Source organism: Fistularia commersonii, chromosome 24, assembly GCF_037954325.1.
Source record: "Fistularia commersonii isolate RoL2024-O1a breed Wild chromosome 24, RoL_Fcom_v1.0, whole genome shotgun sequence".
In the NCBI taxonomy this organism is placed as follows: Eukaryota; Metazoa; Chordata; class Actinopteri; order Syngnathiformes; family Fistulariidae; genus Fistularia; species Fistularia commersonii.
This window is the reverse complement of record NC_141307.1, coordinates 7,167,632-7,193,523: the sequence shown is the minus strand read 5'-3', so window position 1 is coordinate 7,193,523 and position 25,892 is coordinate 7,167,632. Positions and strand designations below refer to the sequence as shown.

Genomic DNA, 25,892 nt, shown 5'->3' with positions numbered 1-25,892 from the left:
TGGAGGGCTCATCCTGGATCCTTCCAACCTAAACGGTTAGGGACCTGGTGGTTTCTTCACTAATGCAGCCGATGCCTTGAGACGAGTAAGACGATCCTTCTTACTCCCCTTTGTAGTCAGCCTTCCCCTCTAGCCAGTGTTAGTAGGATCAACAGGGAGTACCTTACAGTGTGATTATGAATCCAAGTGGATCGTTCCGCAGTTTTCACTGCAGTCGGCGTGGTCAGAAGTACTTGGAATGGTCCTTCCCAGCGTGCTGAACTCCAACAGCTTCTCTTTATGACTTTCACGAAGATCCAATCACCAACTTGGACCTTCACCTGTGGAGCAGATTGAGATTCAGGCAGATCATTTGCGTCTGTTACGTCTCATTGCCTTAGTGTATTTCTAATGTATTCCACTAAATTTCTTCTGTGTGGGCCTTCTCTAGATCTGGATGTGTCATCGGTAACCTGAATGGTCCACCATGTATTATCTATAATGGTGTCAAACCATTCACTGTGGTAACTATGTGCATATACATTTTTACCATATATATGCACTCTCGCCATGTCTTTCCTGTATGTTCCATACATTTTCTTAGTCTGTTTTTTACTGTTTCATTTGTTCTTTCCACTAACCCTGCAGTCTGTGGATGATAAGAACAATGTCTCTTTAAGTCAATGTCCATAACTTGACCCATTGTGTACAACTTCATTTATTCTCTGCAGTATGCCATGGGTTGGCAGAATATATTTACAGATAGGTTTAACTACAGCTTCTGCATCAGCTTTTGTAGTGGTTGTGTTGCACACGTGAATGATGATGATTCAGTGTGTAGGTTTTGCGGGTTTTGTTGTCGGCTGTAACACAGACATTAGCCACATTACTGACGTCCAACACAGCACTGAACTAATGCTGTGACGGCGTCTCGGCAAACTAATCACAGTTGGTTTCACGCCATCCTGTGGTGGAATGTGGTACTACATACTTACGAACAGTGAGTGAGAGGAAAGGAGCAAGTTGCTAACTCAGGAAATAAAATACATTAAATTTAAAAAAAAGAGAGGGGGATGTCTGGTCTTTGCGCCGTCATCGTTGCAATTTCCACCCATTTGCTGTGGCTGTCAATCATTACCAAACAATATCTATATTTTCCTACAGAATTGAATTCAATAAAATCCATGTCCATCACTTCTAAAGGATATTGTGGATCTGGAAACCTTCCTTTCTTTGGTCTTAGTTTCCTTGAGTATTATTTTTAAAGCATGTTATACATTGTGCACACGATTTTTTTTAAGTAGGAATTTAGGATAATGGTATAGAAGTGTTTTGACGTAAGTACCTCCATCCCTCCTGTTGACACATGGCAAGGCCCATGGGTCATTTTCATTTATCATCAAAATTCCATTGAAGTCTGTTGCTCCTCTCTTGAGCCAGGATTGTCTTTCAGCAGCTGACGCATTCTCCTGAGCATCTTTTAGTACATCATTGTCAATTAATGATGGTGTGGTAGATAGTTTTTCAGCATGCATGCTGTATTTTTGTTTTTCTGTTTCCTTTGCTATTTTGTCAGCAAGGGCATTTCCTTTGTAAAATCATCTGTTCCTGAGTGATGTGCTCTACGTTTTACTACTGCTAATTTTCGTGGGAGCAGTATAACTTCTAGTAGTTTTGTTAAGAGTGCTGCGTGTGTCACTGTTTTTCCTGTAGTCGTCACCATGCCTCGCTGTTGCCACATTTTTGCAAATACAAAGAGTGTGGAATAGGCATATTGGTAATCAGTGTAAATTGTTACATCAATCCCTTCTGCTACTTGGCAGGCTTCTATCAATGCTGTAATTTCAGCTGCTTGGGCTGATAGTGCTGTTGGTAACGCCCTTGAAGTTATGACCTGGTTCGGGAGTTCTACCACAGCACAGCCTGTGTGTGTGACTCCTCTGTCATCTTTAAAAGATGATCCATCTACAAACCACACACAACCATTATGTAGTGGTGGGTCCTGCAAATCTGGTCTCAGTAGAACTACTTGTGATGTTTCTGTTATGCAATTATGAGATGTGCCATCTATTGGTAAAGGTAAAAATGTAGCTGGATTGAGTTGTGTTCATCGTTTGATGGTAAGATGTGGTTGACTTAGCAGCACCGCTGTAAAATTGATTTGTCTAGCTGGAGATAGAAAAGACAATTTGCTTGCAGTAGGAGAACATCAACTGCATGTGGTACTAATAGTTCAAATGGATGAACTACATCAGCCGAATTTTCTACAGCTAGAGCGGCTGCTGCTACTGCTTGTACACATGGGGGGAAAGCCCTAGCTACACTGTCCAACTGTTTTGAGTGGTAAGCTACTGGTCTAAATTTATCCCCACATTTCTGTAAGAGTAAGATCGTCATGTATGACTGTTTACAGTCCACAGTTAGGATAAATGGCTTATTGTAGTTTAGACGTGCCAGCACGGGTACACTACAAAGTTGTTGTTTGATTTCCGCAAACGCTTCATCTGCTTCTGGTGTCCAGGTGAGAGAACATCATTCATAGCCAATGGGTTTTCACATACCACTTTCAAAAGCGGTGCAGTTATGATTGCAAATTCTGCGATGAATGCTGTACAATAGTTACATAAACCAAGGACAGAAAGCATTTCTTTCTTTGTTCTTGGTTTAGGAGCTTTCTTCACAGCATTTTTTTCTTGCTTCAGGCCTTAAATCAGCAATGACCTTTTGAATTTTGCTGCAAAAATTAATGGACTTTCCACATACCCCTGTGGCATTCAGGTGTCCCGTGGCTGAAGCCACAAAAACGGACAGAAGCCACAAAAAATGCCCTTATAGCAAATGTATGCAACACATAAAAAAAAACACCAATAATAACCTTATAAACTTTCTGTATTATTAAGGAAAATAGCAGTATTTTACTCACTCAAATTCTGATGATTTGTAGACAAAATCCATCCTCCTTCCTTTCCTCAAATAGAGTTCTATTATCCTGTCGTACAGATTATCCGTGCGCTTCGTCTCCAAGCACTCCCAGCAATACAATTTGCAGTGTACCTCGGTGTCACGACTCATCAGGTCCCCGGGCAAGCGGCACAGCAATCACAGCAATTATCCTCCGGAACCTGGTGACCACGCCGCACCAGGGAATAATCCCACTAATCAGGCCTGAGTAAAAAGGCAGACCCAAAGTTTCAGTCATTGTCTGATCTCGTTAGGATGAGAAGTTCGTATTGTCTTCAACTCCACTTGTGTAGAAAGTCCCAGACTGAAAACCCATTAAACTACCTGCAATCCTACGTGCCTGTGTCTGTCCTCCAACAGTCCAAAGTTCCGAAAGACCTGGGTGAAGAGGGCCTCTGATGTCTTCAATGCTGCAGGGACTCCCCTCACTTGCATGCCTTAGAGAAGCGATCCACGACCACTAAGATGCTCGGAGGGGGGAAGGTCTGTGGCATAATCAATGCCGAGATGGGACAGGGTCTATTTGGGATTGGTAAGGGTTCCAGTTTCCCTGCTGGTAGGTGACGAGGGGTTTTCACCATGGCACAATCGGGGCATTGGCTGAAAATCTTTGGATGTCCCTCGACATACCTGGCCACCAGTATTTGCCTCGAAGAATGTTCAGCGTTGCACTTATACCTGGATGCCCTATACCTGGTGTGCAGAGGTGAGGAGAGAGTCCCGGATGGTTTGGGGTACATAGGTACGGTCGGCAGGAGTGTTGAGTGGTGCGGGGTCGGACACTGATGCGTCCCAGATTTCCTCAGCCAGGCTCCACCGGATGGGGCTCACGAGCACCCTGTCAGGCAGAATGTTCTCTGGTTCTTTAGGGGCATTTTCAGGTGAGTGAATACGTGAAAGAGCATCTGCCCGGCCATTGAGAGTACCGGGGCGATATTGGATGGTGAACTGAAATCTGGTGAAGAAGAGAGCCCATCTGGCCTGGCGGGGGTTCAACCTCTTTGCTTCGCGTAGGTATTGCAAGTTCTTGTGGTCAGAGAGCACAATGAAGGGATATTTCCTCCCTCAACCCAGTGGCGCCACTCTTCTAAAGCCAATTTGATGGCCAGGAGCTCTCTATCCCCAATATCATAGTTGCTCTCAGCTGAACTCATCTTCTTTGAAAAAAAGACACAGGCATGTAGGATTGCAGGTAGTTTAATTGGTTTTCAGTCTGGGACTTTCTACACAAGTGGAGATGAGGACAATACGAACTTCTCATCCTAACGAGATCAGACAATGATTGAAACTTTAGGTCCGCCTTTATACTCAGGCCTGATTAGTGGGATTATTCCCTGGTGCGGCGTGGTCACCAGGTGCGGAGGATAATTGCTGTGATTGCTGTGCCGCTTGCCCGGGGACCCGATGAGTCGTGACACTCGGAGCCTGTGATCCAGGGGTACCGGTCGTAGTTTGTGGTTTGAAAATGTTGAACAAATCCTTTTCCTGGTTGTGACAGGTTCGCTAGCTTATGAGTTACCCAACCTTTCTTTACTATGCCCAGCTTTTCTTCAAAACTCCATCTAGAAAACAGTTTTAACAATATATGAGCAACTGAATCCGTTTCTTCTCCTCCTGCAGCCATTGTGGGTTGACAATGCCAATATTAAACAAACACAACTATATTTCTGTTCGCAGCTCGCTAGTACGCTTCTCCTCGCTAATATATTTGTCCACTCTCTGACTATGCAATCAGAGGGTGTGAATATGCTGATGTTGCTATGGCCTGCTAGAAGGCTTTGATGTCACCAACTCAAAATCTGATTGGATGAAGCAACAGCGTCATCAACACTTATTATTTGCGTAAAGGGCTTGCAGAACTGATTGTGCAGGCCCCCCCCACAGGCAGATTCCTTTGACCTTGACCCTGCCTGACGACAGATTATGGCTGGAATGTGATTGTTAATATGAAAGTATATGTCTGGAAGCAGCACAACCAGGGGAAAAGCTATGAAAGGAAGTGAACCGACCATTTGGAATTATTTAATAAAAATTCATGGACAAAATATAATTAACGTTTGTGATTCAGATATTTTTTTGGGCCAGCAGAGAAGGCCTTGCAGGCCCTGACAGCCCACCACTGCTTGGATCAATGATTATCTGTACTTGGCATGATCGGCTTGTATTTGGATGTGTCATATTAATCTTTTCAGTGAGTTTTTGCGTTTTGGTGTGTCCATGGGCACTTTGAACTTTTATCTTTGTGTTTGAATAATTTATTTTTGGAGGTGCTCTTGTCAATACTGTTTTGCATGCTCCTGTATCACACAGGAATTCTGTTAAGACTCCATTAACTTCCAAATTCATGTAGGGTTTTACTGTCAAATTATTCAGTAGTTCCCATGCACTTGCTATATTTATACTTTCAAGTCCTTCCTCTTCTTCATCATCATCATCTGAATGAGTTGGGGTGCGTGCACTTGGTAAGGGTGCACGCTCCTCACTTCACCTATCTCCCCTGTCATTTCGTCCTTGTCTCTTTTGCCCACACTGTCGTGACCAATGGCCTGTTTTACCACAATGCCAACATGAGTCATCTCTGTCTATTTTGTCTTTTCTCAATTCCACTCTGATATCTAATTCTTCCTGTACTCCCTCTCTGGGGTCTTCGTCCTCTACGACCTCCTTGAAACATTAACAATCCTTCATCATCATCATCTTCCATTTCATAAACTGATGTTTCTTTGGCTGTTTGTAATTCCTCTGCATGCCTTGCATACGCCATAACACTGTCTACTGTCGCTGTTTCCCCATCAAGCAGACATTTAAGAATAAAAATAAGAGCAACTCTGTCTCTCTGTGGCACTCACTGTATCACTCTTTTGTTTGAGAAAGTACACAAAAATTATACTGGAATAATCATCAGTAAACGACAATGCAAATCTGTGTCCATCTATAGATATGGGATCTACTGGCCCTCCCAGATCTGTATGCATTAAATCAAACACCTCTGTTGCTCTTGCATCAGGCTCTCTGTTTCTGATCTGCACAAACTTCCCTTGAATACACACTTCATATGGCGATACAGGTTTTTCAGTTTTCCCTTTGATTACCATACCATCAACCACTTTTGTCAACTTTTGTACTTCGCTATAATTACAATGGCCGGAAATTTCATGCCATGTTTGTAAATCAAAACACCCTTTGCATTTGTCATTACTTTCATCTGCTGTAGATAGGTAGTAAAGTTTGTTCTGCACATTAATAGGAAATACAGTACCGTCACTCATTTTGACCATGTCTTTTCCTTCATTGAAGATTACCGTTACTCCGCTTGCTGTGGTGGCCATCACAGATAAAATGTCCTGTGGATAGGAAGGGATGAACAGCATGTTTCTCAGTGTTGCTGTGTGGTGACGTCCTCTGCTGTCTATGAGGATCACCTCTGCCTCTCCCCGCTGCTTCCCCACGCCTTGACACTTGGTCCCGTCTGCCAGCTCAACATGGTGTGTGTCAGCTCTGAAAGTCTCATCGAAGCTCTTGAACTTTGTCTCATCCGTGATGATGTGAGAAGTAGCGTCCGTGTCCACCATTAGGCCTTTCATCTTCACACCACGCTCTGGAACGATGTCCGCTCCCCGGTCTTCGGTCAAGAAAACATACGATGTGTTGCCCTCTCCCTCTGCAGCTTGTCTCGCTTGTTCACTTGTTAGACGACGCCTGCAGTTTGCATCTCTGTGCGTCGAGCTTTTGCAAAAACCGCACCACTGTCTTCTTTGGCATGTTCTTGCTTTGTGCCCCTTCACACCACATTTAAAGCACACCATATCCGCCATTGTGTTTTTGTCATTGCCCCTCAGAGTGTCATTTACTTTCGTGTTCACTTTCATAGCATTATCTGACACATGAGCGCAGAGTTTTTCAGTGTCTTCATGTGAACGCAATCTCCTTTTAAAATCAGCAAATTTGAGCTTTTCTTCACTTTGAGTCACATGAACTGCAAATGGTTTGAACGATTCTGGAAGTCCCTTTAGCACCATAGCTATGAGAAGATCATCACTCATGACTTCCTCTGCATTTCTTAGCGCCGTGATTATAGTCTCTGCCCTAATCACAAAGTCTGTTACGCTTTCACTGCTTCCTTTCTGCAGTTTTGTCAGGTCAGTATACAGGTTTATAATGCGAGGCTTCCCTTTACCTGCATAATACTCTCGTAGCATCTTCAGTGCCTTTCTCCCATCATCTGCAGCTTCACACATGACCAAGCCTAGACTTTTGTCATCTGAAAACTGGATCAGCTGGGCATAGGCCATTTCATTCTGCTCCTTGTCCTTCGCCTCCTCGTCATCGTCATCAAATTCTGGAGTTTCACTCAGAATTGTGTCTTTGAGCCCCTGCAGCCGCATGTAGGCCAAGAATTTTGTCTCCCAGAGTTCATACTGCTTCTCATCTCCGGTAAAAACTAGCCGTGACCACCTACTTGGCCGCTCCATGGCTTGCTAGTTAGAGCACGTGGTAGCACTGTTAGCAGCTGCTAGCTAATCAAGCTCACCTTCACGCCGAGTTCACAGTATCGTCACTCTTCTCAGCGGCTCCAAACTGTCTTCAGCCGTCTTTGGGGGTTTCCTGGGCCCGTAACCTGTTATCAGAGGTTATCTGTGCAGTAGATCTGCGTGTTACCCCTCAATACTGGCTGGGTCTTTTACGGAGGAATAATATGTGTGAGACATCTCTTGCTTTGCAGAACTGGAAGAAGTTAAGTTTATTTTCAAGCAAATAAAAACACAACGGACAGACCGGAAGCTGGGACTGGCCCTTCAAAATAAAACGGAAAATAATTGAGAGCATATTTCTCAGTTAACAATAAGAACAACTTCATTTATCCCAAAGGAAATTGTTGTGCCAGAGCTTCAAGTAAAACATAACAATAATAAATAATAGTGGGAAATTGTGTAAACAGTATAAAAAAAGAAAGGTGGGGAGAGTAAGAAATACAAATAAAACTATAAAGTGTCTAAGTAGCAGTCAAGGCTATAAAGTGTCTTAAGGTCTGAAGTACAAAGATTTTGAGATTCCCTGTGGCTGAAGGGAGAGGAATTAAAAAGTCGGATAGCCTCAGGTAGGAAAGACCTCCTGGGGCATTCAGTGGAGCTCCTCGGTGGTCCTCTCAGCCGACCAAGTTTCAGATGTAGTTGGTAAGGAGAATCATCCTGCTCATTGAATTCTAATCCACTATGGTTTCTAAATTTCCCTTCATTGCAGAATTGAAACTGTGTAACAGTTTCTCCTATTTCTTGTTTGCATGCTGCTTACTGTACATGGGCTGCGGTGGTGGCATGCAGTGGTCTTGCTCTATTTAATACTGCTTGTACAGCAGCCAGATAATTTCCAACCATAGGACCATCTGTTGGATGTTGACAAATCTCTTGTTGGAGATTTCCTCCTTTGTAATCACCTCGATATCTTGCCCATTTTAATAGAAAGACAAGTTTGAATATTTGTTCTAACTCTAATCCAATCAGACTCTATGACTCAGCTAGATGGAAAACTGCATCTTGGAATGGCCCCCAGCCATTCTCTGGTTTAGGCAGAGCTGCTGCAGCTTTTTTTACCTCAGTATGTGATATCTTTACACATGGGGGTTTTCCACATCGTGTGGATTCGGAACTTGTATGATAGGATATAATTTGGCCTCATCTACAATATAACTTTTGTTCAGGTTCTTTCTCCGTGTTTTGTATGGATGTGTTGGTTTTACTTTTACTTGTTCTTGTTTGTCTTTGTGTATGTCCTCATATGCCGGCAGCTTTTTAAGATCTGGGTATAATGGCTCTGGAACCCCTCCCACTGCGCCTTGTGGCATCTCCAGTGGTGGGGGTTGCTGCATCACAGCTTTGACGACTGTTCCATTATCCTCCTTCTGCACAAACATAGTTTCTTTACTCTGATCTTTAATTTGTTCTTTTTTTCTTCTTTTGTATACTTTGTGTTCGTGTAGTGCTTAATCCATTTTTCAACTTTTCTTACTTCGTCAAACTTTTTGTCACTCTTTTTCTTGTTTTTGCATTTTTCGTGTTCATCCATAAGTTTTTAATGATGCTAATCTTAATTTTCCATCCCAGATGTATTTCTTTTTCCATTTTCTTTAATATTTTATATTATCTGGATCCAATTTGTGCATGAACTTCACATCCCCTTCCAAGGCTTTTTCATTTTTACTACTACAATAGTTTCCCATTTTTTTTATACTACAGGTTGTTGTGGTTAACTATCAGTCACAATGTTCACAGAGATCTTTGACCGTGCCAAGCTCCTATAGAACCTAGTATTCTGCAGACACAGCTGTCACTGCAAACCAAGTTTCTCAATTTTAACCAAAACCTAAAAATTACACTTACTTCAGAGACTGACTTTAGTCAGTATAAAAATCTCTTTGAAGTGACAACACACACATATAGTCCAGTGCACCCTGCTGTTCTTTCTTTTCTTAGGGCTAAAAGTATAAACCTCTGTCTACTTTCTTTTGAAGGAAAAAGTATGAACCACACCTACCTACTTTTCGCGGACAAAAGTATAAACCACATTGACTTTCTTTTAATGGACAAAACCATACTCAGTCTGTTAATTTGGTGTTTACTCCTTGGCCTTCTCGGTCCAGTCAGATCCTGTCAGTCCAGCGATGGCAGGTGTAAGGAGGAAGTTCTAACCACCGGTCTTTCTCTCAGATCACTAGATCTGGCAGTCATTTGGATATAATATCTTTATCTCCCCAAGTTGACAGTTTTTGGCACAAGTTGTAATTCTTTAAAGCTGGTGTCTGAAGCTCAAATTTCCCGATAAGGATGTGATTATACACAATACAGAATCTAAACAGTGTATAAATTCACTCGAATCCAGCCGCAAGAATGAAAGATAAAGCCATTTATTCAAAAATGTTCATCACCGAAATAGAAGGTTTTTGGAACAAGTTATAAATTACTTTGGAATTCTTTGAAGCTGGTTTCTGTTTTTGAAATATGTTAAATAGGATTTGAACTTACACAAAATATGTCAAATATATAAATATCATGTTGCAGGTTTAGTAGATGAAGCAATTTGGTCTTTTTTTTTTATTTCACCAAATTGAAGGTTTTTTAACAAGTTGTAAATTACTTTGGAATTCCTTAAAGCTGGCACCTGTGGTTGAAAATTATTGAACAGGATGTGATTCTGCACAGTATATATCATCTTTACTTAAATGCAGCCAACAGTTAGAAATATGAAGCCATTTTGTCAATTTTTTATCTCAGCCAGTCGAGAGTTTTTTTGCAAAAGTTGCAAATAACTTTGTAATTCTTCAAAATTGGTGTCTGTTTTTGAAATATGCTGAATAGGATGTGATTCTAAACAATTAATGTCTGATTCACTAACATCCAGCCAGATGTTTAAACAATAAATGCATTTGGTTGAAAAGTTCTTACCTCACCAAGTTGAAGATTTTTGAAAAAAGTTTTGAATAAGAAGTGAATTGTTAAAAACTGGTGTTTGGTGCTGCAATATATTAAATATGAAGTGATACTACAAAATATATGTCACATTTACTGAAATCCAGCTGCAGGTTTAAGACATAAACCCATTTGGACATAAAGTGTTTATCACACCAGTTGAGGCTTTTTAGAACAAGTTTTAAACAAGAAGGGAATTCTTTAAAACTGGTGTCTGATGCTAAAATATGTTGAAAAGGACATGATTCTACACAATACATGTGACAATTACTGATATGGAGTCGCATCTTCAAAGGATAAAGCCATTTGGTCAAAAAGTGTTTATCTTCCAAGTTTAAGGTTTTTGGCAATGGTATTAAAAAACTGGAATTCTTTAAAGCTGGTGTCTGGTGCTGAAATTTCCCGATAAGGATGTGATTATACACAATACAGAATCTAAACAATGTATAAATTCACTCAATCCCAGCCGAAAGAATGAAACACAAAGCTATTTATTCAAAAATGTTTATCACACCAAATTGAATTTTTTGGAACAAGTTTTAAATTACTTTGGAATTCTTTGAAGCTAGATTCTTTTGTTGAGATATGTTGAATAGGATTTTATCCTACACAATATATATCAAATGTATACATCTCATGTTGCAGGTTTAACAGATAAAGCCATTTGGTAAAAAAAAAATTAATCTCACAAAAATAAAGTTTTTTTAACAAGTTGTAAATTACTTTGGAATTATTTAAAGCTGGTAATTGTTTAAATATATTGAATAGGATGTGATTCTGCACAGTATATGTCATCTTTATTTAAATGCAGCCGAAGGTCTGAAAGATAAAGCCATTTGGTCAAAATTTTGTATCTCAACAAGTCGAAGGTTTTTTGCAAAAGTTATAAATAACTTTGTAATTCTTTAAATCTGGTGTCTGTTTTTGGAATATGCTGAATAGGGGGTAATTCTACACAATATATGTCACATTTACTGAAATCCAGCCATTTGGACATCAAGTGTTTATCTTACCAATTGAAGTTTTTTAGAACAAGTTTTAAACAAGAAGAGAATTATTGAAAACTGGTGTCTGGTGCTAAAATATGTGGAAAAGGACATGATTCTACACAATATCTGCGGCAGTTACTGATATGGAGCCACAACTTTTAAAAGATAAACCCATTTGGTCCAAAAGTGTTTATCTTCCAAGTTTAAGATTATTGGCACAGGTTGTAAATAACTTTCGAATTCTTAATGCTGGTGCCTGGTGCTGAATTATGCTGAATATGACGTGATTCTACACAAAGTATGTCATCTTTACCTAAATCTACCCAAAGGTTTAAACCATAAACCTATCTGGTCAAAACTCTTCATGTCATGACGTTGAAGCTTTTTGGAACAAGTTATAAATAACAAGTGAATTCTTAAAACTGGTGTCTGGAGATAAAATATGTTGATTAGGCCGTGATTCTACACAATATACGTCACATTTATTGAAATCCAGCAGCAGGTTTAAAAGATAAAGCCATTTGGTCAAAAATGTTTATCTCACCAAGTCGAATGTTTATGGCACAAGTTGTAAATAACTTTGGAATTCTTTAGAGGTTGTGTCTTTTGCTGAAATATGCTGAATATTAAAGAATTCTACAAAATATAGAATCTACAAAATGAATAAATTAACTCAAATCCAGACTCAACAATGAAAGATAAAGGCATTTGGTCAAAAAGTTTTTATCTTCCAAGTTAAAGATTTTTGGCACATATTGTAAATAACCATGGAATTCTTAATCCTGGTATCTGGTGCTAAAATATGCTGAAGAGGACGTGATTCTACACAATGTCGTCACCTACTGCTGAAGGTTTTAACGATAAAGCCATCTAGTCAAAATTGTTTTGACTAAGTGGCTTTATTGTGGCTTTATTGGCTTTATTGGGTCGAAGAACAAGAACAAGAAGAGGAGTGCGTGTTTGGAAGCAGAGACAGAGGAGGAAAGGAAAGAGTCTGGGAGTAGGGAGTAGGGAGAGTAGGGACTTTGAATATTGGGACTATGACAGGAAAAGGTAGAGAGTTGGTCGACATGACGCAGAGAAGGAAGGTGGATATACTGTTTGTCCAGGAGACCAGGTGGAAGGGTAGTAAGGCTAGAAGCTTAGGAGCAGGCTTTAAGTTGTACTATTATGGTACTGACAAGAAGAGAAGTGGAATAGGAGTTATCTTGAAGGAGGAGTTTGTTAGGAATGTCCAAGAGGTGAAAAGAATGTCAGATAGACTTATGAGTCTGAAATTGAAAATTGAAGGTGTGATGCTCAATGTTGTTAGTGGCTATGCCCCGCAGGTGGGATGTGAATCTGAAGAGAAGGAGAAGTTCTGGAATGAGGTGGATGAAGTGATGCAGAATATTCCCAGAAATGAGAGAGTGGTAATTGGTGCAGACTTCAATGGACATGTTGGCGAAGGCAATAGAGGGGATGAAGAAGTGATGGGCAGATTTGGTATCCAGGACAGGAATGCAGAGGGACAGATGGTGGTAGATTTTGCAAAAAGGATGGAAATGGCTGTAGTGAACACCTTTTTCCAGAAAAAAACAGGAACATAGGGTAACTTATAAGAGTGGGGGTAAGAGCACGCAGGTAGACTACATCTTGTATAGATGCGGTAACCTGAAAGAGATCAGTGACTGCAAAGTAGTTGTAGGTGAGAGTGTTGCCAGACAGCATAGGATGATGGTTTGTAGGATGACTCTGATGACAAGGAAGATGAAGAGGACAAAGGCAGAGCACAGGACAAAATGGTGGAAGCTGAAAAGGGAGGAGTGTTGCATGGTTTTCAGGGAGGAGTTGAGAAAGGGTCTGGGTGGTCACGGTGAGCTTCCAGATGATTGGACAACAGCAGCTTGTATTATCAAGGAGACAGATAGGAGAGTAATTGGTGTGTCATCTGGAAGGAAAATAGATAAGGAGACTTGGTGGTGGAATGAGGAAGTGCAGGAGTATATGCAGAGAAAGCGGTTAGCAAAGACGAAGTGGGATACTGAGAGGACTGAAGAGAATAGACAGGAGTTCAGGGAGATGTGGCGAAAGGTAAAGATACAGGTAGCAAAGGCAAAACAAAAAGCGTACGATGACTTGTATGCTCGGATGGATAGAAAGGAGGGTGAGAATGATCTATACAGGTTGGCGAAACAGAGAGATAAAGATGGAATGGGTGTACAACAGGTCCGGGTGATTAAGGACAGAGAGGGAAATGTATTGACAGATGCTAGAAGAGTGATGGGAAGATGGAAATAGTACTTTGAAGAACTGATGAATGTGGAAAATGAAAGAGAGGCAAGGGTAGAAGAGGTGACTATTGTAGACCACAAAGTAGCAAAAATTAGTAAGAGTGAAGTGAGGAAGGCATTGAAGAAGATGAAGAGGGGAAAAGCAGTTGGCCCTGATGATACACCTGTGGTGGTATGGAAGTGTCGAGGAGAGGCAGTGGTAGATTTTCTGACTAGATTATTCAACAGGATCTTAGACAGTGAGAAGATGCCTGAAGAAAGGAGACAAAGTGTGTTGGTGCCTATTTTTAAGAATACAGGGGATGTGCAGAATTGTGGCAACTATAGAGGGATAAAGTTGATGAGCCATACAATGAAGTTATGGGAAAGAGTAGTGGAAACTAGACTGAGAGCATAAGTCAGCATCTGTGAACAGCAGTTTGGCTTTATGCCTAGGAAGAGTACTACAGATGCAGTATTTGCATTGAGAATGCTAATAGAGAAGTACAGAGAAGGCCAGAGGGAGCTGCATTGTGTTTTTGTAGACCTAGAATAGGCATATGACAGGGTGCCAAGAGAGGAGCTCTGGTATTGTATGAGGAAGTCTGGAGTGGCAGAGAAGTATGTTAGACTGGTGCAGGACATGTATGCTAGCTGTGAGACACTGGTATGGTGTGCTGTAGGGGTAACAGAGAAGTTCAAGGTGGAGCTGGGACTCCATCAGGGATCAGGTCTGAGGCTCTTCTTGTTAGCAATGGTGATGGACAGGCTGACAGATGAGGCTAGACAGGAATCTCCATGGACCATGATGTTTGCAGACATTGTGATCTGTAGTTAGAGCAGGGAACAGGTTGAGGAAACTCTAGAGAGGTCGAAGTATGCTCTAGAAAAGAGAGGAATGAAAGTTAGTCGCAGCAAGACTCAATATATGTGTGTGAATGAGAGGAACTCAGGTGGAACGGTGAGGCTACAGGGAGTGGAGATCAAGAAGCTGGAGGATTTCAGGTACTTAGGGTCAACAGTCCAGAGCAACGGAGAGTGTGGAAAAGAGGTGAAGAGACGGGTCCAAGCTGATTGGAATGGGTGGAGAAAAGTGTCAGGGGTACTATGTGATAGAAGACTATCGGCCAGAATGAACGGAAAGGTGTACAAGACAGTGGTGAGACCAGCGATGATGTATGGACTAGAAACTGTTACAATGACCAAAAGACAGCAGGCAGAACTAGAGGTTGCAGAGATGAAGATATTGAGGTTCTCTTTGGGAGTGACCAGGATGGATAGGATCAGGAATGAGTCCATCAGAGGGATGGCACATGTTCGATGTTTTGGAGAGAAGGTCAGAGAAGCCAGACTGAGATGGTTCGGTCATGTACAGAGAAGGGATAGAGAATATATTGGTAGACGCATTCTGGAATTGGAGCTGCCAGACAAGAGGTCTCGAGGAAGACTAAAGAGAAGATTTATGGATGTAGTGAGAGAGGATATGAAGGTAGTTGGTGTGAGAGAGGAAGACACAGAGAATAGGGTTAGATGGAGAAAGTTGACTCGCTGTGGCGACCCCTGACGGGAAAAGCCGAAAGAAGAAGAAGAAGAAGGCTTCCTATTGGTCGGCCGTGCACCACGTGACAGGGGAGATGCGGAAGATGCATCAGCGATGTTGTTTTAAGTGAAGATGACGGTGCACCCTCTCAAATTGCAAATAATAACAAATTTGATGGCAGCCATCTCAAAGATCGTGAAGACGAATGTTTAACGTGCCATTTGGTGCGTCTACTGTATTATGTTGGTAGATGATAATGCAAAGAGGCAGGAGGGTTGTGGGTGACGTGTGACATAAGTTTGTTAACTGGACAATCTGTCTCTACGCCTTGCTTCCGTGTACCGAAATAAATTCCCACCAAGGAATCCGATCTTAGCGCAAATGGATTGTGTTTGACGACAAAAGACGACAGCCCCGATCCGTCCACCACACTGGTCGCGTTTCAAGACTGTCAGACCGGGATCGTGGCAAAGTTCTCCCGTTTGTAAAACAATAGAAACCAATTGTGGCATCAGGAGGATGGACGGAATGTGTTCTGTGTTCTGACTTCTTCATGAAAATTGAAGCGTCTATGTCGTTTCGGTCATTCCAGCCTATCGGAACTCAGAGTTGACGTTTTTCTTGTCGTTGAATGGCTGCGATGGCTGACCCTGGATCAGCTTCTGAATGGAGCAATGCATGACTCAAAAACTTTTGTATTTGTGGTTGTATTTGTACTTAGGAATCAATTACATGCTTGTGGTCATGTGGCACTCTCGTCTGTTGTTTGTACACATTTTCATCTGCTTGTTCATATGGGAAACGAAAACATTATTATTGAAAATCTCTGGTAAAACTGTTACAATGTTTTTTTTAATTTTACTGAGTTCTAAATCCACCTTTCTGTGAAAAGGATTTTTTAATCATCTCTGAACAAGCAAGGCTGATTTGTAACGACTTGCACAAAGATCTACAGACACATTTTTAATTGCGTATTGTAAATGTGTAATACTGAAACACATCTCTTGTGTGTTTTGTAATAAATTTCAGGATGAGTAGAAAAGTCTGATGTTTACAACCTTTCAAGGGAAATCCTGCTTTTCCAATCCAATCTGTATCCTGTCCTACAACCCACTGAAGGGATTCAATGCAGCGTTGGTCTGTTCTGCATCTGAGGCTTCCACCATCCAAGGCTGGACCTGCAGCTCTGATATCAAAGGAATGGCTGTTTCGACGAGGTGGAACCGTGGCCAGTAAGCTTTCCTTTCACGATGGAAATGCTCCCTTACTTGTTGGCTTCCAACTTCTTCTTCCCCAGGTAGTGTTGGAGTGAAGCTTCTCCAGCTGGCATTTGGTAGAGGTGATGGTGGGGATCTAGGTGGTCATTTCATGTTCTTCAACTGTTGTACTGGGGGGCTTTTCCAATAATTATTTGGAGGCACGAATCGGAGGCAGCCGCTGTCAAGCCTGCAGTAGCTCCCCTCCGTCGCTCCACCGAGATGCACCGATGATCATCTCCATTGCCATGGTAAGGGCTGGAGGGGATGTGGCGCAGCCTGCCCTGAAGCCCACTTCCAATGATCACCATGTTTTGTACTCTGTGGTTGTTTTACAGAATAAGAAATGCTGGAGGAAGCTTCTGACCAGTTTTGTGGTGGTTTCATGCACTTGGAAGAGGTTGAAGGCCTCCCAGAGGACAGATGTGGGGATGGATTAAGACGCCTTGGCTTGGTTGAGGAATAAAACATGCAGGTCTCTTCTGTATCCTTTGAAGATTTTATTTGTTATTGTGTTTCAGGTGAGTTTGGAGTGAGAAGTTATGACTTGTTATCGCGAAGACATGCACCGGGGGTTCAAGATTTGTTTAAAGAGGACAGAATTCACGCAGAGGTGCACTGTTTTTCATAGCTTCATTTTGACATTGATTTTCAGTCCAGTCAAGGTGCTGTGAGACTTCAGTGTGTTGTTGGTGCTGATTGCCATCACCCTGTTCATAGGTGAAACTAAAAACTTGAATGTTGTATTTGAATATTTGACAATTTGATTAAAATAAGCTCAAAATGATCATTACAGTCTAAATCAGCTCATTTTAAAATGTTGATTTGAATAGGTGTCAGTGCCCAGTATCCAGATAAAGTGGGGCAAAACAGTATTTAGTCAGCCAACAATTGTGCAAGTTCTCCCACTTAAAAACATGATAGAGGTCTTTCATTTTCATCATTGGTATACTTCAACTATGAGAGACAGAAAATATCATTGTCTGATTTTTAACAAACTTATTTGGACATAATGATGGAGAATAAGTAGTTGGTCAGGAACAAACATTCATTGCAATACTTTCTTATATACCTTTTGCTGGCAATGGCAGATCAAAGGTTTTCTGAAAAGTCTTCATCAGGTATTCCAGGGGCGGGCAAACTTTTTGGCTCAGGGGCGGGATTGACTTTTAAAATTTGACAATATGATACATGTAAAACAAAAGATGTATTTCTGAACAGTACATATCAGACTCTTTTGATATTTGCTTTGAAAATAAAACCAACTTGGTTTTGAAGGCTCTGACATTTCTTGCATTTCATTCACAAACTGTTTTTTTGGTTGGATCATCACGTCCAGCTCATTCATGTGTGTCAGTAGGTCCACAGTAAATGTTAAATAACAAAGCCAATCCGTGTTATTCAGTTCAGGATAAATTCTCAAGAGTTCTGAAGTAGCTCCAAAAATTGATAATCTCCAGTTTGAGCTCCCACATTCGTTGATCCAATCATACATATCAAGCATGAATTCTGTACCAATCTTTGATTGGCCAGATGTGGCCTGTTTAAGAATAAGAATAAGAACAACTTTATTTATCCCAAAGGAAATGGTTGTGCCAGAGTTTCAAGTAAAACATAACAATAATAAATAAAGCGGGGATAAAAAATGGATGAACTTTTCCTTGTTTCATACATAATGAACATTTTCCATCAGCCGTGTTACAGGCACTGCTTTTCCAGGACATATTTGCAAATGTTAACAGTATGTATTTAATTAAAAGTAAAAAAAAAAAAAGGTTAATGTGTAAATATCTCGTTACAATGTGAACACCTGCAGTTCACAGACAAGTGCAGCTTATGTGCTTGTGTTTTTACCCGCTGTGGTTTATATTCAGATGAGCTCCAGATGTCCAGATGTCATTTTCTAGGACTTTCAAGTTGCACAACAGTGCTCATTATCACGGCATCTCCTCTGGTCCTGCTCACTCTAGGTGAACAGCAGGGGGTCCAGGGCGGGTCTGTGTTGGATCTCAGGTAAGACAGAACAACAAGGTGCTCAGAGGACGTCAGTCACTCCTACAGAGCCAGGATGGAAGATCTGTACCCAGGGTCCTGTGGTTCTTTGTTTTACTGCAAACGGGGATGATGTTGGAGGTCTTGGAGCAGACCGGCGCACAGAAGGAGACTCCTGGGCTGCTGGGTGACTGGACTTGGACCTGATTCATCAACAGTGTGTCAGAACTTCTCTCCATTCAGTGCATTTAAAAACCTCTGCATGTCAACAATGGTGGTCTGGCATCAGTTAAGCCACAGAATGCCAGTATAAGAGTTCAGAGAAGCGGGACTCGGGATGAAAGTGTCCACGGAGGGGATTCCACAGGTCCCACATCTCTTTTCTTAATTCATAATTTAAAGTACAGTTAATTCATATGGTTAGAATTAGAATTAATTCATATAGTTTGAAGTAGAATTAATTTATATAGTTCGAAGTAGAATTGAACCGAAGAGTTATGGCCGTTTTCTGAACATACCCCGTTAACGGAAGTGAAGAAGGGAGCTGTCGGTCCCTGAAGGCTCCAGGGTTCCGCGATTTGTTCCCGGTCAAAAGCGCCGTCCAGCCCCGCGACGTAAGTTCACTTTTACAGAGAATAGTGACGATTTCTCGACCTACAATCGGATTGACCGTGTTTATAACAACCGCGAAGCAACTCCCGGTGATTTTTGACGGTAATTGAGGGCCTTTCGGCCGAGAAATCTTGACAACGTCACAGATTTCGTGAGCTGAGGTAAGGCTAGCTAACAGCCTAGCTAGTGGCCTTCTGCCATCTTGCCTCGGAACGCGTCGGTAATTGAGTGTTGGCGACTCAAACGACAACGATAAAGCGGTGGTCTAGCCGAGCGCGATCGGCTCCGTCCGACCAGCAGTCGTCGTAACAGCCGGTATTAGCCGGTGCGGGGCGGGGTTAGCGTTCAAGGCCGTCTAAGGCTGTTTGGGGTCCCGGGGTCCAGTGGGTGTTCGCCACGGGACGAGATGATTTACCGTCGTGTTTAGAAATTGTTCTGCTGGTAGTGACGAAAACATGAATATAATTAAATGTAAATGTGGATTTAAAACCATTTTACTGTTGTCTTGTGTTCGTGCCGTTTTTTGAATCGTGTTTCCCGGCGATGAGCGGCGAGTCTCTGTGAGAGCTGGTCGCATCGATACGGTAACCAGACGGGTTCACAAGATGGCGCCTGTTTGCCGCGCTGTGTATCGTGAGCGGTTCAAACGTCCTGTTTCCACCTGTGTCTTTTCTCCTCACGGGCGACTTTTTCCCATATTCCAGGTTGATTTGAAGGGGACACGATTCCTAGGAGTCTGCTTGTTTAAGTCCTGGGTTTACTTTGATGCTTTGGCGTCCTGTCGGGGGGGCGTGCACCACGTGACCGGGCAGATGCGGAAGATGCATCAGCCATGTTGTTTCTTGTAAAGCAGGAACGTCGGCCTCCACCGGGACCTCCATCTCCGGGGCGATGGGGGCGATGGGGGACATGCGCCGTCGCTCCGGGCCGAGCGGCGGAGACGGGGTGGGGGTTTATTTGTGAATGAAGTCGTGAGTGAAGCTGACGGTGCGGGGGATGCGCTGGCGTAGAGCGAGGGCGCGGGGCTATCGCTTCTCGGCCTTTTGGCTAAGATCAAGTGTAGTATCTGTTCTTATCAGTTTAATATCTGATACGTCCCCTATCTGGGGACCAAATATTGAATTGATTTTTGGAACAGGGAGATGGAATAGGGGCTTGCTCCGTCCACTCCGCGCATCGACCCGGTATTGCAGTACCTCTGGGAAGGGTGCACCCCCCGCTTTTGTGTCCGATGTCAAGGTTGCCGTGTCCTCCAACAACGTCATACGTAACCAACATACACGGGATCCAGATCTTGTCTGTGCCCTGCGTGACCAGCGACACTGTCCCCGTTGTTTCTGCTGGTAGGGAGCGGTAGATAGCGACACATGAGCGTGCCTGCCTGAAACCCTGTCCCTACCATTCGCCCCGTGCAGCCCAATAAAATCCCACTATGGACCAGAACTGAGCCTAAATGGATCGCATTTGAAACGGATGGATTGCCCCCGATAGACTGTGTCAGACTGGGCTCAAGGGGAAGTTCTCCCGGTCGTAGAGCGGCAGAAACCCCTCGCGGCATTCGGAGGACGGACGGAACGTGTTCCGGTTGTCCTCTGACTTCTTCGTGAAAATTGAAGCGCCCGTGTCGTTTTCAGCGTCCTGGCCCATCAGAACTCAGAGTTGACGTTTTTTTTTGACGGAGTGTGTGTGTGTGTGTGTGTGTGTGTGTGTGTGTGCGAGAGGGATCGTGTGTGAGCTCCCGCAACAGTCCGCATGGGTTCCTCCCCGACTGAGAACGGCGTGCGTGTGAAAGCGGTCCGTGCGCGGGACGCGTGCGACTCATACTTACCTGGCAGGGGAGATACCATGATCAAGAAGGTGGTTCGCCCAGGGCGAGGCTCAGCCATTGCACTGCGGCTGTGCTGACCCCTGCGAATTCCCCAAATGTGGGAATCTCGACTGCATAATTTCTGGTAGTGGGGGACTGCGTCCGCGCTCTCCCCTGTTGTGCTGTTAAAGAGCAAGTCTGTGTCGCTGGAGGCCGGGTTCACTGTTTATGGTCGCACGCGCCGACCCTCCCTGGCTGGGCTGTGACCCAACCAGGGAGTTGTCGTTGCACATGGCAGGTGCACCGCAAAAGCGTGGATTTACGATCGGGCCAAAAAACAACCCAGAGTGTCCAAGTCCCTGAAATGCTCCTGCTTCTTGATCTCCACTCCCTGTAGCCTCACCGTTCCACCCGAGTTCCTCTCATCCCCACACATGTATGCTGTCTTGCTGCGACTAACTTTCGTTCCTCTCCTTTCCAGAGCATACCCCCACCTCTCTATAGTTTCACAGAGACACTTTTCAGTTTATAGTTTATTTTGATTTCCAATTCTGCCTTTTATTATTTATTACTGTTATATTTTCTGGAACTCTGGCACAACAGTTTCCTTCGGGATTAATAAAGTTGTTCTTATCTTATCTTATCTTATCTTATCTTATCTTATCTTATCTCGACCTCCACCTGTTTTCTGCTCTCACTACAGATCACAACGGCATCTGCAAAGGTCACGGTCCGTGGAGATTCACGTCTACCCTCATCCGTCAGGCCGTCCGTCACCGTTGCGAACAAGAAGGGGCTCAGGGCCTATCCCCAACAGAGTCCCGCTTCCACCTTGAACTTCTCTGGTCCCGTCTTACAGCACGCCGCACAACTGTCTCCCAGCTAGCATACATGTCCTGCACCAGTGCAACACACTTCTCTGCCGCTCCAGACTTCCTCATAGGATACCAGCGCTCCTCTCTTGGCAACCTGTCGTATGACTTTTCAAGGTGTACAAAAAGGCAATGCGGCTCCCGCCGGCCTTCTCTGTACTTCTCTATGAGCATTCTCGGCGCAAATACTGCATCTGTAGTACTCTTCCTTTTTCCATGTGTATTTTATTTAATTTTCTCTTTCTCTTGTCATTAACTGTCCCGCCGTGCATTTGAGTCCTGGTATGGCCTTTGCTAGCTCCCTCTTTACCTTAGGCTGCAGCCTAAGGTGCAGTGTGTCTGATGATTTTTGGTTATAGTAACCTTGGGTGCCACTGGCTGTAATCATGGAAACGCAATAGAAGGAGCTCCTGACAGATGTGGAAATGACTGGAGGTGGAAAAGACGGAGGACGGCTGCTTATAAAATGCCCTTCCGCGTAGGCTAGTCTCGTTTACGGCCATACCACCCTGAACACGCCCGATCTCGTCTGATCTCGGAAGCCAAGCAGCGTCGGGCCTGGTTAGTACTTGGATGGGAGACCGCCTGGGAATACCAGGTGCCGTAAGCTTTTTCATGTTCGTTCCCTCTGTCAACAGCAGGAGGTGCTGTCTCTCAAGAGCGCCAACATTTCACACACGGACACACGCCGCTCATTCCCTTGTGTCTGTCCCACCGGAGTCACCGTGAAGCCCGGCGCGACACGCGCTCAGTCATAGTTCCCCGCCTTACTTTCGGGTCACTTTCCGTTGTCTCGCCGCCTCGGTCCGTCGCTCGCCGCCTTTCTCGTCATCCCCGTTCAGTATTTCTCCATGCGTGCTGAATTTCTTTTTCTCTCGTTTGTGCCTCTCGCTGTTGAATAATCCAGCCGCTGACCTCCGTACCGCTTACTCTCCCAGGCACTTCCAGGCCTCCACATGTACGGTACGTCATCAGGACCCACTGCCTTTGAACTCCTCATCCTCTTCGATGCCCTCCTCGCTTCTTTTTACACTTGTCTCTTCTCCTTTTGCGATCGCCAGTAATCAGCGCTTCTACCCTTGGCTCTCTTTCATTTTTCCCCATTCATTCATCATATTCCTAGGAGTCTGGTTGTTGAAGTCCTGGGTTTACTTTGATGCTTTGGCGTCCTGTCGGGGGGCCGTGCACCACGTGACCGGGCAGATGCGGAAGATGCATCAGCCATTTTTTTTTTTTGTAAAGCAGGAACATCGGCCTCCACCGGGACTTCCGTCTCCGGGGCGAGACGGAGGTCTTATCTTATCTTATCTTGACCTCCACCTGTTTTCTGCTCTCCCTACAGATCACAACGGCATCTGCAAAGGTCACGGTCCGTGGAGATTCACGTCTACCCTCATCCGTCAGGCCGTCCGTCACCGTTGCGAACAAGAAGGGGCTAAGGGGCCTATCCCCAACAGAGTCCCGCTTCCACCTTGAACTTCTCTGGTCCCGTCTTACAGCACACCGCACAACTGTCTCCCAGCTAGCATACATGTCCTGCACCAGTGCAACACACTTCTCTGCCGCTCCAGACTTCCTCATAGGATACCAGCGCTCCTCTCTTGGCAACCTGTCGTATGACTTTTCAAGGTGTACAAAAAGGCAATGCGGCTCCCGCCGGCCTTCTCTTTACTTCTCTATGAGCATTCTCGGCGCAAATACTGCATCTGTAGTACTCTTCCTTTTTCCATGTGTATTTTATTTAATTTTCTCTTTCTCTTGTCATTAACTGTCCCGCCGTGCATTTGAGTCCTGGTATGGCCTTTGCTAGCTCCCTCTTTACCTTAGGCTGCAGCCTAAGGTGCAGTGTGTCTGATGATTTTTGGTTATAGTAACCTTGGGTGCCACTGGCTGTAATCATGGAAACGCAATAGAAGGAGCTCCTGACAGATGTGGAAATGACTGGAGGTGGAAAAGACGGAGGACGGCTGCTTATAAAATGCCCTTCCGCGTAGGCTAGTCACGTTTACGGCCATACCACCCTGAACACGCCCGATCTCGTCTGTTCTCGGAAGCCAAGCAGCGTCGGGCCTGGTTAGTACTTGGATGGGAGACCGCCTGGGAATACCAGGTGCCGTAAGCTTTTTCATGTTCGTTCCCTCTGTCAACAGCAGGAGGTGCTGTCTCTCAAGAGCGCCAACATTTCACACACGGACACACGCCGCTCATTCCCTTGTGTCTGTCCCACCGGAGTCACCGTGAAGCCCGGCGCGACACGCGCTCAGTCATAGTTCCCCGCCTTACTTTCGGGTCACTTTCCGTTGTCTCGCCGCCTCGGTCCGTCGCTCGCCGCCTTTCTCGTCATCCCCGTTCAGTATTTCTCCATGCGTGCTGAATTTCTTTTTCTCTCGTTTGTGCCTCTCGCTGTTGAATAATCCAGCCGCTGACCTCCGTACCGCTTACTCTCCCAGGCACTTCCAGGCCTCCACATGTACGGTACGTCATCAGGACCCACTGCCTTTGAACTCCTCATCCTCTTCGATGCCCTCCTCGCTTCTTTTTACACTTGTCTCTTCTCCTTTTGCGATCGCCAGTAATCAGCGCTTCTACCCTTGGCTCTCTTTCATTTTTCCCCATTCATTCATCATATTCCTAGGAGTCTGGTTGTTGAAGTCCTGGGTTTACTTTGATGCTTTGGCGTCCTGTCGGGGGGCCGTGCAACACGTGACCGGGCAGATGCGGAAGATGCATCAGCCATGTTTTTTTTTTGTAAAGCAGGAACATCGGCCTCCACCGGGACCTCCGTCTCCGGGGCGAGACGGAGGTCTTATCTTATCTTATCTTGACCTCCACCTGTTTTCTGCCCTCACTACAGATCACAACGGCATCTGCAAAGGTCACGGTCCGTGGAGATTCACGTCTACCCTCATCCGTCAGGCCGTCCGTCACCGTTGCGAACAAGAAGGGGCTAAGGGGCCTATCCCCAACAGAGTCCCGCTTCCACCTTGAACTTCTCTGGTCCCGTCTTACAGCACACCGCACAACTGTCTCCCAGCTAGCATACATGTCCTGCACCAGTGCAACACACTTCTCTGCCGCTCCAGACTTCCTCATAGGATACCAGCGCTCCTCTCTTGGCAACCTGTCGTATGACTTTTCAAGGTGTACAAAAAGGCAATGCGGCTCCCGCCGGCCTTCTCTTTACTTCTCTATGAGCATTCTCGGCGCAAATACTGCATCTGTAGTACTCTTCCTTTTTCCATGTGTATTTTATTTAATTTTCTCTTTCTCTTGTCATTAACTGTCCCGCCGTGCATTTGAGTCCTGGTATGGCCTTTGCTAGCTCCCTCTTTACCTTAGGCTGCAGCCTAAGGTGCAGTGTGTCTGATGATTTTTGGTTATAGTAACCTTGGGTGCCACTGGCTGTAATCATGGAAACGCAATAGAAGGAGCTCCTGACAGATGTGGAAATGACTGGAGGTGGAAAAGACGGAGGACGGCTGCTTATAAAATGCCCTTCCGCGTAGGCTAGTCTCGTTTACGGCCATACCACCCTGAACACGCTCGATCTCGTCTGATCTCGGAAGCCAAGCAGCGTCGGGCCTGGTTAGTACTTGGATGGGAGACCGCCTGGGAATACCAGGTGCCGTAAGCTTTTTCATGTTCGTTCCCTCTGTCAACAGCAGGAGGTGCTGTCTCTCAAGAGCGCCAACATTTCACACACGGACACACGCCGCTCATTCCCTTGTGTCTGTCCCACCGGAGTCACCGTGAAGCCCGGCGCGACACGCGCTCAGTCATAGTTCCCCGCCTTACTTTCGGGTCACTTTCCATGGTCTCGCCGCCTCGGTCCGTCGCTCGCCGCCTTTCTTGTCATCCCCGTTCAGTATTTCTCCATGCGTGCTGAATTTCTTTTTCTCTCGTTTGTGCCTCTCGCTGTTGAATAATCCAGCCGCTGACCTCCGTACCGCTTGCTCTCCCAGGCACTTCCAGGCCTCCACATGTACGGTACGTCATCAGGACCCACTGCCTTTGAACTCCTCATCCTCTTCGATGCCCTCTTCGCTTCTTTTTACACTTGTCTCTTCTCCTTTTGCGATCGCCAGTAATCAGCGCTTCTACCCTTGGCTCTCTTTCATTTTTCCCCATTCATTCATCATATTCCTAGGAGTCTGGTTGTTGAAGTCCTG

General features: G+C 44.4%; 5 non-coding genes across 5 annotated transcripts; all 5 read left to right on the top strand.

The window, feature by feature from the left end:
- Positions 1–20,071: 20,071 nt before the first annotated feature.
- Positions 20,072–20,262, top strand: LOC147219818 (U2 spliceosomal RNA). Its single transcript, XR_015108150.1, has one exon. It is a non-coding gene; the product is annotated as a U2 spliceosomal RNA (small nuclear RNA).
- A 602-nt stretch (positions 20,263–20,864) lies between these two features.
- On the top strand, positions 20,865–21,028 carry LOC147219817 (U1 spliceosomal RNA). The gene has a single exon (XR_015108067.1). It is a non-coding gene; the product is annotated as a U1 spliceosomal RNA (small nuclear RNA).
- A 1,186-nt stretch (positions 21,029–22,214) lies between these two features.
- On the top strand, positions 22,215–22,333 carry LOC147219816 (5S ribosomal RNA). The gene has a single exon (XR_015108497.1). It is a non-coding gene; the product is annotated as a 5S ribosomal RNA (ribosomal RNA).
- A 1,393-nt stretch (positions 22,334–23,726) lies between these two features.
- LOC147219815 (5S ribosomal RNA) lies at positions 23,727–23,845 on the top strand. The gene has a single exon (XR_015108602.1). It is a non-coding gene; the product is annotated as a 5S ribosomal RNA (ribosomal RNA).
- A 1,393-nt stretch (positions 23,846–25,238) lies between these two features.
- On the top strand, positions 25,239–25,357 carry LOC147219814 (5S ribosomal RNA). The gene has a single exon (XR_015108579.1). It is a non-coding gene; the product is annotated as a 5S ribosomal RNA (ribosomal RNA).
- The last annotated feature ends 535 nt before the right edge of the window (positions 25,358–25,892 follow it).